Source organism: Sinohyriopsis cumingii, chromosome 7 (genome assembly GCF_028554795.1).
Source record: "Sinohyriopsis cumingii isolate HCF-2022 chromosome 7, ASM2855479v2, whole genome shotgun sequence".
NCBI lineage: Eukaryota > Metazoa > Mollusca > Bivalvia > Unionida > Unionidae > Sinohyriopsis > Sinohyriopsis cumingii.
The window spans coordinates 19,758,526-19,773,545 of NC_142967.1; the positions used below are offsets into that span (position 1 = coordinate 19,758,526).

General features: G+C 35.0%; 1 protein-coding gene across 1 annotated transcript in view; it reads left to right on the forward strand.

Moving 5' to 3' along the window:
- The first annotated feature begins 866 nt into the window (after positions 1 to 866).
- LOC149794828 (uncharacterized) overlaps positions 867 to 15,020 on the forward strand; it is a 144,006-nt gene continuing 129,852 nt past the window's right edge. Inside the window, exons 1-2 of the mRNA XM_089964486.1 lie at positions 867 to 1,006; positions 7,398 to 7,453. The gene's annotated coding sequence lies outside the window, so the exon portion shown is untranslated. The remainder of the gene's footprint in view (positions 1,007 to 7,397; positions 7,454 to 15,020) is intronic.

The following is a 15,020-nucleotide window of genomic DNA, read 5'->3' on the forward strand; positions in this document are numbered from 1 at the left end:
CACACACAATGAGAACCATTGTACTGACAGTATTTTTAATTATTATTCTTTTTTTTTACACGGGAAAATTCATTCTGCAAACAACAAGCCCTTTTGGCAACAAAGGAAAATAATTTTTGGCAAAAAAGTACCTTTTTGGCACAGATGTGTCCCTTTCGCACTTGCTTCCTACGAAGTAATTCTTATCATGAAAAAAGATATTAAGGTATATAGCTATTTATTCAGTACTCCCCACCCCAAAGGTCCTAAACAATGGTGATTGCAGGAAGGATGAAGACAACGTTATATTACTTAATTCTAATGAGAGATCATTCTGAAATACATATACATGGATGTAAAAACTGCCCTAGCGCAGAGCATAATATGTGTATATTCATTTTTTTTTTCTTCTGTAGGCTGCTCTCTGCGTTTGATAGCATCAATAGTGTAGGAAAGTACATCTATATGTCTCACATAGCACGTGTAAGAGTGTATGGAGAAAAGGCTGTAATTTGAAAATGGCGATTGCAAGAAAAAAAAATTACATTTGTAAAGTATTACGGATGTGATACATTTCTTGCAATTTATTGTTATTTCTTTTCTTCAATCTGAACCCTATATTATTAGCGTAATTGAATTTGGATAGTGTCTATTTGTGTTCATTGAAACGACTTCTTATTTTTAGAAGTTCTTATTGATTTCGAAAACCATACAGGCTGACATTTACAAAATCTTAAATTTATTGATCTTATTCAGTATAACTTAACTATATATCATATAATCACCAAGCGGGAAGAACAAAAAAAAAATAATTTTGATTACTTCCCTTCCAGGGAGCGGTGCGAGTTTGTCCAATCGGGTAACTTCGGTCTTTTCTGTCAATCTAGAATTTAGTTTGTCATTCGTTTGGCATGCGTTATTCTGTGCGCAGGCGTAGCGGCATTGACCTGAAAGTTTCTACCGGCAAGTGGGAGCAACAAGGCTTGGTGTTCGATCCAGAAGTTACGGATATTTATGCTATCGAAAGGTGAGTTTTACGTTTAAAATAATCTGTTACTGCCTCACCATAGACGTTTTGTGCAGATTGAATGCCATGCTTATACATGGCCATGTTTTGCATGCTTAACTTGAAATGCAACTGGTTTTTAGTTTATCTTTTTTTGCTATATCTGGAAATGTGATTGGGATACTGTAGAGTGGTCTGACCTGAAATTGAATGAGTAAACAATTTGTGTTGGAGGGCATGCCGGTTGAATGCAAGAACTCTTGTTTACCGGGCATCCTTTACCCGCTTTGGACAACTTTAGCTTTTTATAGACGTGGTATTTTATCTTGTCAAAAACGGTGTATATCGATGCCTCGTAGAAGAAGCTGGCCAAGTTTACAGTCGATACAGTAGTAGTCCATCAACGTAAGATGCATCACCCGATATTTTTATTCTGGAGGGTGATAGTAGCTGTTATCTAGTTGGACTTATTTATTTATCATTGAATATTTTAGAACTGAACTTTTAATGGACGTTTCTTAAGGAAGAGGCAATATTTGTAACACAGGTTTTTGTGGATGACAGGACGATGTCTATAATGAAATTTAGATTTTAATATTTTTTTTAAATATTAGCAGATAAAAACACGGTAATTTGTTTTTCCTGTATTAAATAAAAGGAAAAATAAGCGTAATAAATAGGAAATAACACTGATTTGTGTATATAAAAAAACGATTTAGTGGTGTGGATAGAAGGGATAGGCTGTGAAAGCAGGGCGTGTAGCGTAACTCTAGTCTTTGACGGGTGGATGATGACCATAGCTAGTAGTATGACGCATTTATGTTAATATATTATACAATCCATTGAAAACCGCATCTAATTTCACTTGTTTCTTTAAAAACTTTTCAGGAATGCTAATTTCAGTTCAAAAAGTAAAGTTTAAGATATGACAGTTTAACTTATGATGGCAACATTTTTCCATCATTGGATCAGTTAATTTTAAGCGTGTTTCACCATTGTGGTTAAATGCTAGATTATAGCCACCAAGACTGGTTTAAACAAGTTGTGCAGTTCCCCACCATATACTGCAGATTTATTTAATAAAAAATATTTGTTGTTGTAAGTAACTAAATATAATTTGTATGCACTTGTCCAAAGAGGCAAAAATCGCACATTTCAGAGCCCGTAACTTCAGTTTGGTACAACGCAGAAAAGTCAATGATGGCTTGATGAATAGAAAAATATATAGGAGTAAAACGAGCCATATAGTATGGATATGTGCCTTTAAAGATGGAAATAGCAGAAGGAATTCGAGGTTCATGAGTGGAATGAAATATTTGGAAGTTACATGTCTTCTCTCTTATATAGTATGATAGAGAGGGTCCTATGTAAAAACAGGTCTTAGGGGTAATCTCACCCTGTATGAATTTTTTCCTTCATATTTTTTTTCTTTTCTTCTCAACATCAAGCTCATGTCGAGCACCTGTGCATTCTTGGAGTAAGCTTACTGATAACAAGATGCATAAGGACTGAAGTCCATTTTTAGCTGAAATTGGTTGCTTCCCCTGTTTATGAGGAGTGTTTAGACTTTTTAAGGTTTATGTACAAAACAATTTAACATTTATCTTATTTTAATCCTTTGAAGCCAGTAAAGCACCACAGGAAATAGCAGTTTATGGTGTGAGGGTATGTAATTTTCTGCTTGGCTATCAAAGTAATTCTACTGCTGTTAGCAGTGGGGCAATGTGTCTGCCTGTGAGATTGAGAGAATATTCATACATTTGATAACATATTGTTGGAAAAAAGAACAGGAAGGCCTACCCAGGACTGTGCTTTAACTGTTTACAAGTATGTGCTGTTTATCATTTATTGTTAAATTAACTTTTATTGTAATGGTGTCCTTTGTATTATATTGTTGGTTGATTGCAAATTTAAATGTAAATTTATGGTTTATATCCTGCTCTTGTATTTAGAACATTTTTCACTTAAAGATTTGACAGATTTCAAAATCAGATTGTAGCCACTTGGCTACAACACAAATGAACCTGGTTGATACACTAACTCAGATTCAATTCCTTGGAGAGGGCACATTAATGTGAAACTTACACAGGGACCCCTGTGGTATTAATATGAAACTTACACTGGGGACCCCTGTGGTATTAATATGAAACTGACACTGGGGACCCCTGTGGTATTAATATAAAACTTACACTTGGGACCCCTGTGGTATGATTGGCATTGATATTCAGAACTTGTGGTTTACACTCATTCTGTCAGACTGGTTTGTTCAGTGAGGACTGGTCAGTCTGGCTGTCACTTGTCTGAATACCACCGTTATGGCTGGTGCATCATTGTAGTCAGGTGATACAGTAGTAATGATCAGAAGAGATGCCAAACCTGATTAGTTTTATGGATACATTATTGTGATCAATGTTTAGGTTGATTATGTAATTATCCAGATAGAGGCCAAATTTTGCCCCAAATCCAGTGGCATGTGTAGTTTTCTTGTTTATTATTCAGTGGTTGCTATTTGATATTTTCCATTGCACTGTTGCTATCTAATTTAGTCCCTACTCAATATTTTCATTCCACTCTTTTTCTCACACTTCTTTTCAGACTTTAGCAAGTTTTAATTATTATTCAGTAATGCATTTCTTCATATTGTTAAGAAATCATGGCTATTAAATTTATACAGCCTTGAAAATCAGTTACACTAGTGCTGACTTTATGCTGAACAAATGCATATAACAGCATGTGACATTAAAATTTTTTTGAGGTGTCAAACATTTGGCTTTTAGCTGTACTGATTATAGACCTGATGAGTTTATGGGATGGTCAGTTATTCTGGTACATTGTCAAATGACATCCATCATCTGATAGCACATATTATTGCTTCTCCTCTTAAACTAAATGGGGGATTGTCATGAAATTTACACATTCATCCCATGGTCCAGTTGGACCTAAAGAAAAATGATACTGCTTGCACATCCAACATTGCCACTGCAATTTCAGTGCTGAAATCTTATCACTGTAGAAGAAGAATAGATTGTTATATTAATGTTTCCACAAAATCTCTTGTTATGGTGTCTAGCTGTTCCTAAATAATAAAAAACTGGTCTGACATCCAATATGGAACCGCTCTGGTGGCCCCTTGGTTAGAGCATCTACCTCGGATGCAGGAAGTCACATGTTTGAACCATGGCCGAGTCAAACCAGAGACTTGTAAAAAGTAGTACTAACAGCTGCCTCGATTGACATTCTGCATTAAGAGGTTAATGTGGACTGGTCGGCCTGCTGTCAGTTTAATGTGACTGGGCAGAACATGATGTTACATGTCTACAGCATGATGCCCCAGTGCTAGACATCACTATGAACTGCCACACTGCAGATATCTTAACAATATGACCAAAATACTGTTAAAGCTATGTAAAAAAAAATCCATATTTACACACATGCACACGTACAATATGGTTGCCATATCAGCCATCTTGAAACTCTTGTTATTGTTTCTCCTGAATGGATGGTCATATCAACATGGGTTTTTCACTAAACAAAATACCTATGGTGTCTAGTTTGTCCTAGAAGAAGTTGATCTATGTCTGATACCCATTATGGCTACCGCAGTGGCAATCTTAAAAATTTTGTTGTTGAAGGAATCCTTTCAGTTTTTTTACCTCATTATGTTTTATGCTCGTCTGTACATGGATTGTGCTTTTGTTACATTAAAAAGTAATAAATAAAACAGTAAAACGTTGTCATCTTTTTAATATTGTCATCATTTGCCTGTTAAATCTAACCCCAAATCTGTGTTGATACTGAGGGTTGATTTGTGGGTATGATTTCGCTTGTTCGTTTGTGGTTATGTTGTCACCTGTTCATTAAAATGTGCAATTTTACTGGACGCAGATATTTCCAGAACAGCGCCGGCATACAGTTTAAATGCTTACTTGTTTTTGGTACCAGCCATATCTAAAGCTAAATTCAAAATGGCTCAATACATAGGGTTGAGCTATTCAACATCAATGTTGTCAGATGTAAAATTTGATCTGGAAATGGTATTTACATACCACCAAAAAAAAAACATCAGCCATCAGTAATTCAACAGCTGCAGGAAATATGGGTGAGTTTATAAAATGTACATAAATGTGTTCTGACAAAAGTGTCTGCAAATATTTGCTTGTTTTAATGAATATGTGATATCACTTGCTAAACCTTCAGTCAGTATCATGACAGCTGTGAGGCTGATTTGTCGGCCTAACTTATTATACAAATTTGAGAATATTCTATTTAAAAAATCACTGCTGCATAAGAATAGTATAAAAGTTAATTGGTCTGGATGGAGACACTCATTCATAAAATTCCTTTTTGTACTTTTCTGATCTTCTATTGGTAATCAAGTTAGTTATCACACCAGTCTTTACCTTTAAGAAAATGGCGCCAGATGTTAGGCAAAACAGGTCTTTATTGTTTGACTTGTAAATGAAAATTCTTGGAGCAGTTGGGGCTTTTTAAGCTTCAATTTTGAAGATATGTCAGATCAGAAAAACGACAAATCAGTACTGCTTTACAAATTTAACAAGAATACAAAAGTGATGAAGCACTTGGATTGAGCACATTCAGTCATGTGACTGGACACTTCTCAACAATGTGGTGCAATAAATGTGTCTACATGACATGGAGTATTCAAATATACAGTCGAATCTATTTGGCTGTCACAACTGCCATTCTGATTTCCCTCTCCCACAGTAAATTTCCTTTTTTTTTTCCTGTATGTAACTGACATGCAAGTCTTAAGCAGCCAGATGTTTCCTAGCCAAACAATGGTTGACCCTGCCTCAAGTGGTCACTGGAGCATAATTGTAGTGACTATGCAAAAAAAATACTTTTGTTTGAGGAGAAAGGCCTTTTTTGTATATAAAGATCTATATTGTGATTCATTGTTTGTCAAACTGGAAGGTGTCAAGATGTCAGCTTTGTAAGCAAATTTTATATATATATATATATCTGTATTAGAGAATATAAGCAATTTGCTTGATGTATGGTGGGAAAATTTGTTGTGTTGTCACTGCAGAAATGGAAGTCGCCTTTTGTGCTTTATTGGCAGATATAGGTAGATAATTTCATATGTTGTGAATTAAAGCTATCTCTAAAGACATTGAGACAATATGAGTTACACCCCATTTCAGAGGGTCAGGGGTCATTCAGTATTCAAAATGTGTCTGAAGTCAGGTGAAGTTACAGATCATGGCTCATGACAAATAGCCATATATGGCTTCTTTTGATAGTCAGTTCATCACAGGTTTCTCATATAAGCCAGCCGTCTAAGATTGGTGTACATTGTTAAGTTGGTGATGATTTCATTTCCAGGATGTATTGTTGTTGTTGTTGTTCTAGGGTTTAAAGCCATTTTTCAGCACAAGATAGGCTATACATGGCGGTCAGTATAACTGGTGGAGGAAGAACCCTGGAAAACCCAGGGAAGAACCACTGACCCACGAGAAGCTACTGGTAGGCTTTCCCACGTACCCACAGTAGCCGAGCCTTAGACTAGAACCCACGCAGACAGATGTGAGATGGCAGTGATCCGGAATGGTGAGCGCTTTAGACCACTTGGCCACTTGGGAGCCCCAGGATATATAGTAATCTATGCATAAATTTGGGAGAAAACAATATATGCCCATAATTAATAATTATTACAGTGCATATAAAACAATCTTGATAATAACCTTGTTTCCATTTACCCTCATATTTTCATCAGAGTCCCCATTTTTAATCTGACCCCCAATTTTGGCACCATGGTTTATTTTTTTACTCAGTCTTATGCCCAGTTCTGACACCAAGGGGATTTTATTACTCCCAGAGGATACACTGAATAATAATAATAGTAATAATAATAATACAGTCTGTATGTGATTTGGATTTTTAATGTAGCTTTAATAATTTTTTCAGACATGTAGCATTATGCCCCACCCAGTCATATTATCCTGACACCATGCAGGTCAACCAGTCCTAACACTAACCTATTAATGCTGATCACAAAGCAAGGCAGCTATTAGTACTAAGTGAACGGAGTGGTCAAAAATAATAATAATAACACAAATGTGATCTGTTGCTTAGTATTTGTTCAAAAATCAATTTAAAGGGTGAACCTGTGTTCATTGGTCACCTGTGTGGAAAGAATTTTGCTTTTTCCCCATATCAGAGAGACTACTATTGAAAGGTTTGTTTGTCAAAAGATATGAATTTGTATAAGAAAAGTGTTGCCTTTGATTTTTGTTGTTTTGAATTTTGTGTTATTTGCAAAGTACTTGTAGATGCAGGTGAGATTCCATGGAAAACAAATGTTTTTCAACTGAACTACTGATTCATTTTACCATAGGAGCTTGCTTTGCAAGTGCTGCACTTGTTATTAAATTATAGATTTTTTTTCCAGGTTACTGAAAGGATTGTACCTTCCACAACCATCAGATCCATCACTATCACTTGCTGGTGAGTTTTTACATGTACATTAATGTTTATATATATATATATATATATCTGGTGGAGCTTATGGGATGGTTTGCTCTCCATCATCAGTTGTCTGTCTCCCAGTTAGTGCAAGTTTGTTATCTCTTTTCTGTCTAAAATATGTGAATTGCATTGAAATTCAGCATCGCATGGTCTAGCTTGACCCATAAGAAAATGGTGCTGCTTTGTTCACATTTGTTTTGATATTTTTTTTGTCATATTTAGGAGTAAGTTTAAATCCCACAAGGGCAAGTTTTTTTTTAATGGATGGTCTTAAGTGAAAATGGTGCAGTCCGAATAACCATTATGCAGTGTCTAATTTCAGTTATGACCCATGTGGCAGCTCTCTTGAAAGTCTTGTTGCTACTTCTTCAAAATGGAAGTTATATTGACATGGTATTCACCAGAAGACATCTTATGTTGTCTAGATGCTCCTGGATGAAAATGATGCTCCATTGACCTCCAGTATGGCCACCGTGGCAGCCATCTTCAAAATCATGTTATTGCTATCCCACTAGAATTGATGGCATATTTTTCACCAAAAGACTTATGATACCAGGTTGGTCCTAAATGAAAGAGAATGCCCTGCAGACATCCTGTCTAGCTGTGACAATGAACACATTGAAAATCTTGTCGGCCATTTTTCTGAATGAATGGTTATTTTGGTATTGGGTTTTCACCAGAAGTCTTTTCATGCTTTCTTGTTCATCCTAAATGGAAATAGTACTGATCTTTTTTAAGTATGACTGCTCAAGAATATCAGAAATGGTTTTAACACTGAATTAAAAAAGAAGAAATGGTTTTATCTTGAAATCCTGGATGTTCTTTTCTGACATTACCCTTTCAGCCTGTTCCCTTGTTTTATATGAGAATAGATGGAAGAAAAGAAAATGACAATCTTTAAAAACTTGAAGACAAATAGCTTTTCGCTGCTGCTTTCAATTCAATAAAATTGTTAGTAATTCAAGGAAATAGCAGTTTCTTTTAGTAACATATCAGTTGACTCAGCCTTTTGTCTTGGATGGCATTTATTGTAATTCCTCACTACTTTTTTTTGAAGTCAGATAGACCAAATTTTTATTTTAACTGAAGAAATCAAGGGTTAGAATTGAATTCATTTATTCTGTGGAAACAAATTCTTAAAAACATGGGCAGTAAAGTATTGAAAATAATAATATTATCCTCTGATCCATATAGTTGATGAAACATATTTTGTTCGAGGACTTTGAGTGGAGCTAGTTTTTTCTTGTGTGGGGTACATGCACTTGTTTTTGTCCGTAAGAATGTTTAAAACTGAACATCTTCCTTCTGTCATTGATCATAGCCTGTTGATTGGGAGATGTTCCCTTTGCTGTTGATAGAGGGAGGGTAGATGTTCACTTTGCTTTTGATAGAGGAAGGGTAGATGTTCCCTTTGCTTTTGATAGAGGGAGGGTAGATGTTCACATTTTTACACATGATTATTATGAACAAGTGTTGCCTCTATGAAGGACAGTTGTCCTGTGACAATTTGCAATAGTGGCCTAATAGTTAATGTGTTGGAATTGAGAGTTAATGGGCATAATGAGATCAGCTACCGGGTATGTATTCTATACCTTGAAAAGTGGTTTTGTGCTGTTAAGCAGATTAGCAACACACACACACCACAACCACACAGAGCTCTACATGGTTATAATGCATAGTAGGGATCTGCATTATGTACGGAACTATGCTATACTGAGTACTATGAAATGGAACCATGGTATAGCAGGCATTTTTCTTTCAACTCACATTGCTGTACATTGAAATGGCCTGGGTCATGTAATATATAGTAATGCCACATTATATCTGGAATTGCAACATAATGAGATGCATTATAATGTGGGGAATGATTTTTATTTGTGTCTGTATATGAGAGAGGGAGAGATGTTTGCAAAAATGCAAGTTTGTTTTGCACAATGCTTATGTGCAGAATCCATATTCTGTGCCTTTGTGTGTACACTAATGAGTAAATTACATATCTTTGCATTATTAGAATCTTGCAGTATTTTTCCATACTAAATGACTTGATACTACACGCATGTGTCTAAAAATATTATCCTGTATTAGGAACTACTTTGTCAACAAACCATGTATGCTCATGTAGTAGACATTTTAGCTTTTGGTTGATTAGATTTGTTTGTGGATGGACTAAACAAGCCATTGAAAGTAGAGATGACAAATCACTGAGTCATAAAAAAAACTTTCAGATAAGCAAACAAATGACTTTAATGCGTCAGCAACAAACATGAGAGATGTGGTAATTGAAAATAACATTCGGATCATTTAAAAAAAAATATTTTGGAGAAATATTTCTAATTTGTAGCAAATAGGATGGTTCAGACTATGACCAATGCTTTCTAGGGTCTATATAAACAGCATAGAAGAGCATTTTAACACCAAGGGCTATCATACTGTTATTCCTGGAATCGTGAAACTTGTTGATGGGATAAAACTATAAGAATGTTAGAAATGTAGGTCACTGCGACCTTTAATTCATCTTTCACTGACTTTGCTTCAATTTTGTTGTTTATTTCCCAAGCTCGGTTCATGATTAAAGCAATGAAGTACATGATTTTGTTTCTGTCTTGGTATCACATGGGCACTTTAAAGGAAAAACGTACATTTCACATTTTATTTACTTAAGTTTAAGTTCTTGTGTTTGCACCCTGTGTATTTACTGTTGTAACAAGATAACCAAGTGGGATTTTGGATTTACAACAGAATACTTTTGATGGTGATACAAATACAATGTTTAATGATGAATGAGAAAAGAATTATGATTAATATGTGTGTATAATATCCAAATATTGGATCAATTAACATAATCTGCACAAAGTAAATAATGAAAATACAAATTAATAACTCACTCACCTCTACAGCTGAAGATTGCAAGTCCTTAAAGTAGACCGCTCACTGACAAGATGTTTCATAATGTAAAGATTTAGTCTTATGATGAGGCATTTATGCACAGACATCGTTTGTGAGCTGGAAGTTTTTGGTTCTTCCCATCGAAAGTGCTTCACACGTGCGGCATAAGATGAACTGAACTCACTAGTTCGACATCTTTGTAGAATATACATAAATCACCATTGGGTATCCTTGTACACAAAAAACGAAACCTGAGTACATGTACATGTATCAGTGTTTCCCTTTACGCACATTTGTGTGTCAGGGACGCACACTGGAGAAAATTGACGCACCGATTTTGTTGCTGTGCGTTTTTTTGATGCAAAGGATTTTCATAATGTGTTCAGGATTTATTTAATACACAATGCATTGGATGATGGATGGCATCGTATATACTTCGAGCATAGGCATTGACTGGTTCCCCGCTTTGTCTGTTCCTTGCCTTGCACGCCTCTATTCATATAGCAGAGTGCAACACAGGGAACATTCGAAACAATGAACCAGACTAGCATAGGCAATGTTATGTTGGAGTAGCATCCCCTAATCTCACAAGGTCTCACGCGATTTCCATTGAGCTCAGCAAGCCGTCATCTAGGTGTTTAATCTCAATGCTTGTTGCACTAGAAAGTGATCTCCAGATTAAAATGCCTTGCACTAAAAATCATTAGCGAAAAATGTGAAAGAAGCAGAACATAAAAGAGTAACTGGATCTAACTTTAATGAAAAATGGAGAAAAAAATGCCCTTAACTGGAATACGGTATTCATATATTAGGATTACCGGTGTGACTTATGATCGCATGATTACGAAGACTGCAAAAGTGAATAATCCTTTCTTGACAGAGTTTTAGAATTTTTAAATTTTGCACTTCTTCGCCACAAGATATCTGGAGAACACATTATAACCCAAGACATTCTTTCACAACAAAGAAATCAGTAAACTTGCAGAGACAAATGCATTATTTGGAGTACAAAGACAGCTGGTCATTGCAGATTTTGTTGGTTTTTAACTTTGATGCAATAAAAGATAGATCTTAAAGTTCAAGTGTAACTTATTAGAAAGAAGATGAATCATTATCCTCCTTGATATTTGGATAAATTTGTTCTAGGACGAAGTACAATGAAACCGATGATAGTACACATTTTAGGAAAGGCAGTAAATTAACCGCCGTTTGGTTAAAAAGATTTATTTGGCTTTTTGTATTGGCTTGTATGTACTGTGTTGGGCTATAATATTGCTTCATATTGATTATAAGGAGACTTAAAAGTACAACATTAAAAGAAAAATGAACTAATAAAATTATTCTTTAAATGGACAATGCGTTTGTTTGTTAATTGTGCATGTTGATTTATTTGTATGTTTAGAGAGAAAGAGTATGTTGTGCAAGTTGCAATATCCTATCCCAGTTCTGACACCAAGTTTTTTTTTTAACCCTCAGTTTTACACCCCTGGGGGATACACTGATGTATTTAATAAATAAAAGGATTTATACAATTCTGTGACAACTGTTACACCTAAATTCTTGAAAGATGGTGAGGGGATGAATCTTGATGCGTACTATGCCCTCTTTACAAAAGCAGGTCACAGTGAGTTACTTTTCATGGTTCATTGGCTGTAGTTAAATTTTGTCTTGTTTGCTTCTCAAGCTCTGTTGATTCTAGAATCATCAAACTAAATAATTGCACTTACCTCAAAAGAATGTCACAGTGACCGACATTTCAGATTTTAATGGTGGCGGTTAAGTTTTTGAATTTAGGTTTATTATCCTCAGCAGGTTATCTGTGCATTGTACATGTGAACAAGTACAGGCTTGGATTAGTTTGGTGTTTTAAAGCACAACAATACAAGCAGGTTATTATGCACGATTAGAGTAACTTTACTTGCATAAGGACAAATCAAAATAGCAGAAACAGAGTTTTAGAATTTTTAAATTTTGCACTTCTTCGCCACAAGATATCTGGAGAACACATTATAACCCAAGACATTCTTTCACAACAAAGAAATCAGTAAACTTGCAGAGACAAATGCATTATTTGGAGTACAAAGACAGCTGGTCATTGCAGATTTTGTTGGTTTTTAACTTTGATGCAATAAAAGATAGATCTTAAAGTTCAAGTGTAACTTATTAGAAAGAAGATGAATCATTATCCTCCTTGATATTTGGATAAATTTGTTCTAGGACGAAGTACAATGAAACCGATGATAGTACACATTTTATGAAAGGCAGTAAATTAACCGCCGTTTGGTTAAAAAGATTTATTTGGCTTTTTGTATTGGCTTGTATGTACTGTGTTGGGCTATAATATTGCTTCATATTGATTATAAGGAGACTTAAAAGTACAACATTAAAAGAAAAATGAACTAATAAAATTATTCTTTAAATGGACAATGCGTTTGTTTGTTAATTGTGCATGTTGATTTATTTGTATGTTTAGAGAGAAAGAGTATGTTGTGCAAGTTGCAATATCCTATCCCAGTTCTGACACCAAGTTTTTTTTTTAACCCTCAGTTTTACACCCCTGGGGGATACACTGATGTATTTAATAAATAAAAGGATTTATACAATTCTGCGACAACTGTTACACCTAAATTCTTGAAAGATGGTGAGGGGATGAATCTTGATGCGTACTATGCCCTCTTTACAAAAGCAGGTCACGGTGAGTTACTTTTCATGGTTCATTGGCTGTAGTTAAATTTTGTCTTGTTTGCTTCTCAAGCTCTGTTGATTCTAGAATCATCAAACTAAATAATTGCACTTACCTCAAAAGAATGTCACAGTGACCGACATTTCAGATTTTAATGGTGGCGGTTAAGTTTTTGAATTTAGGTTTATTATCCTCAGCAGGTTATCTGTGCATTGTACATGTGAACAAGTACAGGCTTGGATTAGTTTGGTGTTTTAAAGCACAACAATACAAGCAGGTTATTATGCACGATTAGAGTAACTTTACTTGCATAAGGACAAATCAAAATAGCAGAGACGATGCAAGGATGTGCAAATATGCGAATGTGGGAGTTCTACAAAACTGGTACAAAACTATATTGCTCTATTAGGTTTAAGATAAATTGAATAAATAAGAATCTAAAATGAAATAAAAAAGTAAAGATATTTATTTGATCAAAATATTTTTCATATAAAGGACACTAGGACATTGATGTACTTAAAACCCTAATATCATTCTGGAGCATCTGGTATTATTGTCAGCAAAGCACCGATTCAAGAAAGTGAAACTCGGACAGTACCAATGAGCAGTGGAAAATTGTTCACAACAACCAAAAAAGGACTGTTTGCCAACTTGTTAAAGCTAGCTAAGGTAGATAGGTATATACCAGACAGTGAAATGGAAAATCTCATCACATTATTCATACACAGGTGATGCACAGATTAATCTCAGTAATAATCAACAAATTAATGCTTATACAACTTGAGGCAACATCTGTGAAAGATTTTGATTTCATTAGAGCTCTAACCTAGTGGAGCATGAAGAAAGAGACCAACATACTGAAGTGTTAAGGAAATATTGAACTTGGGCTGTTTCATCCCCCTTCCTTTTTCTACTTTCTCTTATTTTTGTGACAAGGGGGAGCAAACCCCCCCATTAGAAAAAATTCTGACAGCACCTCTGCAGTAGCCAACCCATGCAAATCCTGTAGTTGGATTTGAACTAGCACACTATTGGTTGGGAGTAAGGCATGCTACTCACAGCACCTGTGGAGGTTTCTTTTCCAGGATGGTCACTAATATTATCTTGTCAAGCAGATTTTAAGAATATTGATTTCAGAAGGTTAATATAAAAATAACACTAATCTTTTATCAACTTGTGACCTGGACCTGTACTTTTTGATGTGATAGAAATGAATGTTCTTTCTTAATATTTTGTCTCATTTATGCTTTATTAGAGTAATTGGTTGTGTAAGAGATTTTACATTATGTATGCACAATACTAGCTGTATTCTATGCCAATTAAAAGTGCATGTTGACATTTTTAAAATGATTCAATCATGATTTGTAAAGATAAAAGATTGAAAATCTTTTTTGTTAGAAAGGGGATTTCTGTAGTCTAAAGATGATGTTTACAGTGTCTACTGGAGACCAGTGAAAGTTAAGGTGATCTGTGTAATCAATGATTATGTTTTTCTGGTTATACATTTCTATGACAGTGTCAGGTGCCTCTGATGGGAGTGGAAGTAGAAGGAATGAGAATGTCCCTTCTGATGTATGAAGTTGCATACATGTATTTGGTTTTTCAGTTAAATCAAATTAATCATCATTTGTTTTGTGTATATTTTGCAGAAATGGGAGATTAACATTATAGTGAAACATCCATTATACAGATGTCACTTCTTGGAATGTTCCAATCATATGACCAACTCAAGAGTTCTCTGCATGCACTATTTAACAACTTATTTTGTTCATATATATCAGTTATCCAGATAGACAATTCTGTGACTAACATCCATGTACACATATCCTTCAGAGCTTTACAGATTGTATGAAAATCAGCTTGCCCAAGGAAAGGCAAGCTGACTAGAAAATTGAACTTGCCCTTGGGAGATTTGAGCTTGTTTAAAAATGTCAACACATCATCACATTTAAAGTTAGAATATTAGGTAAACTAAAA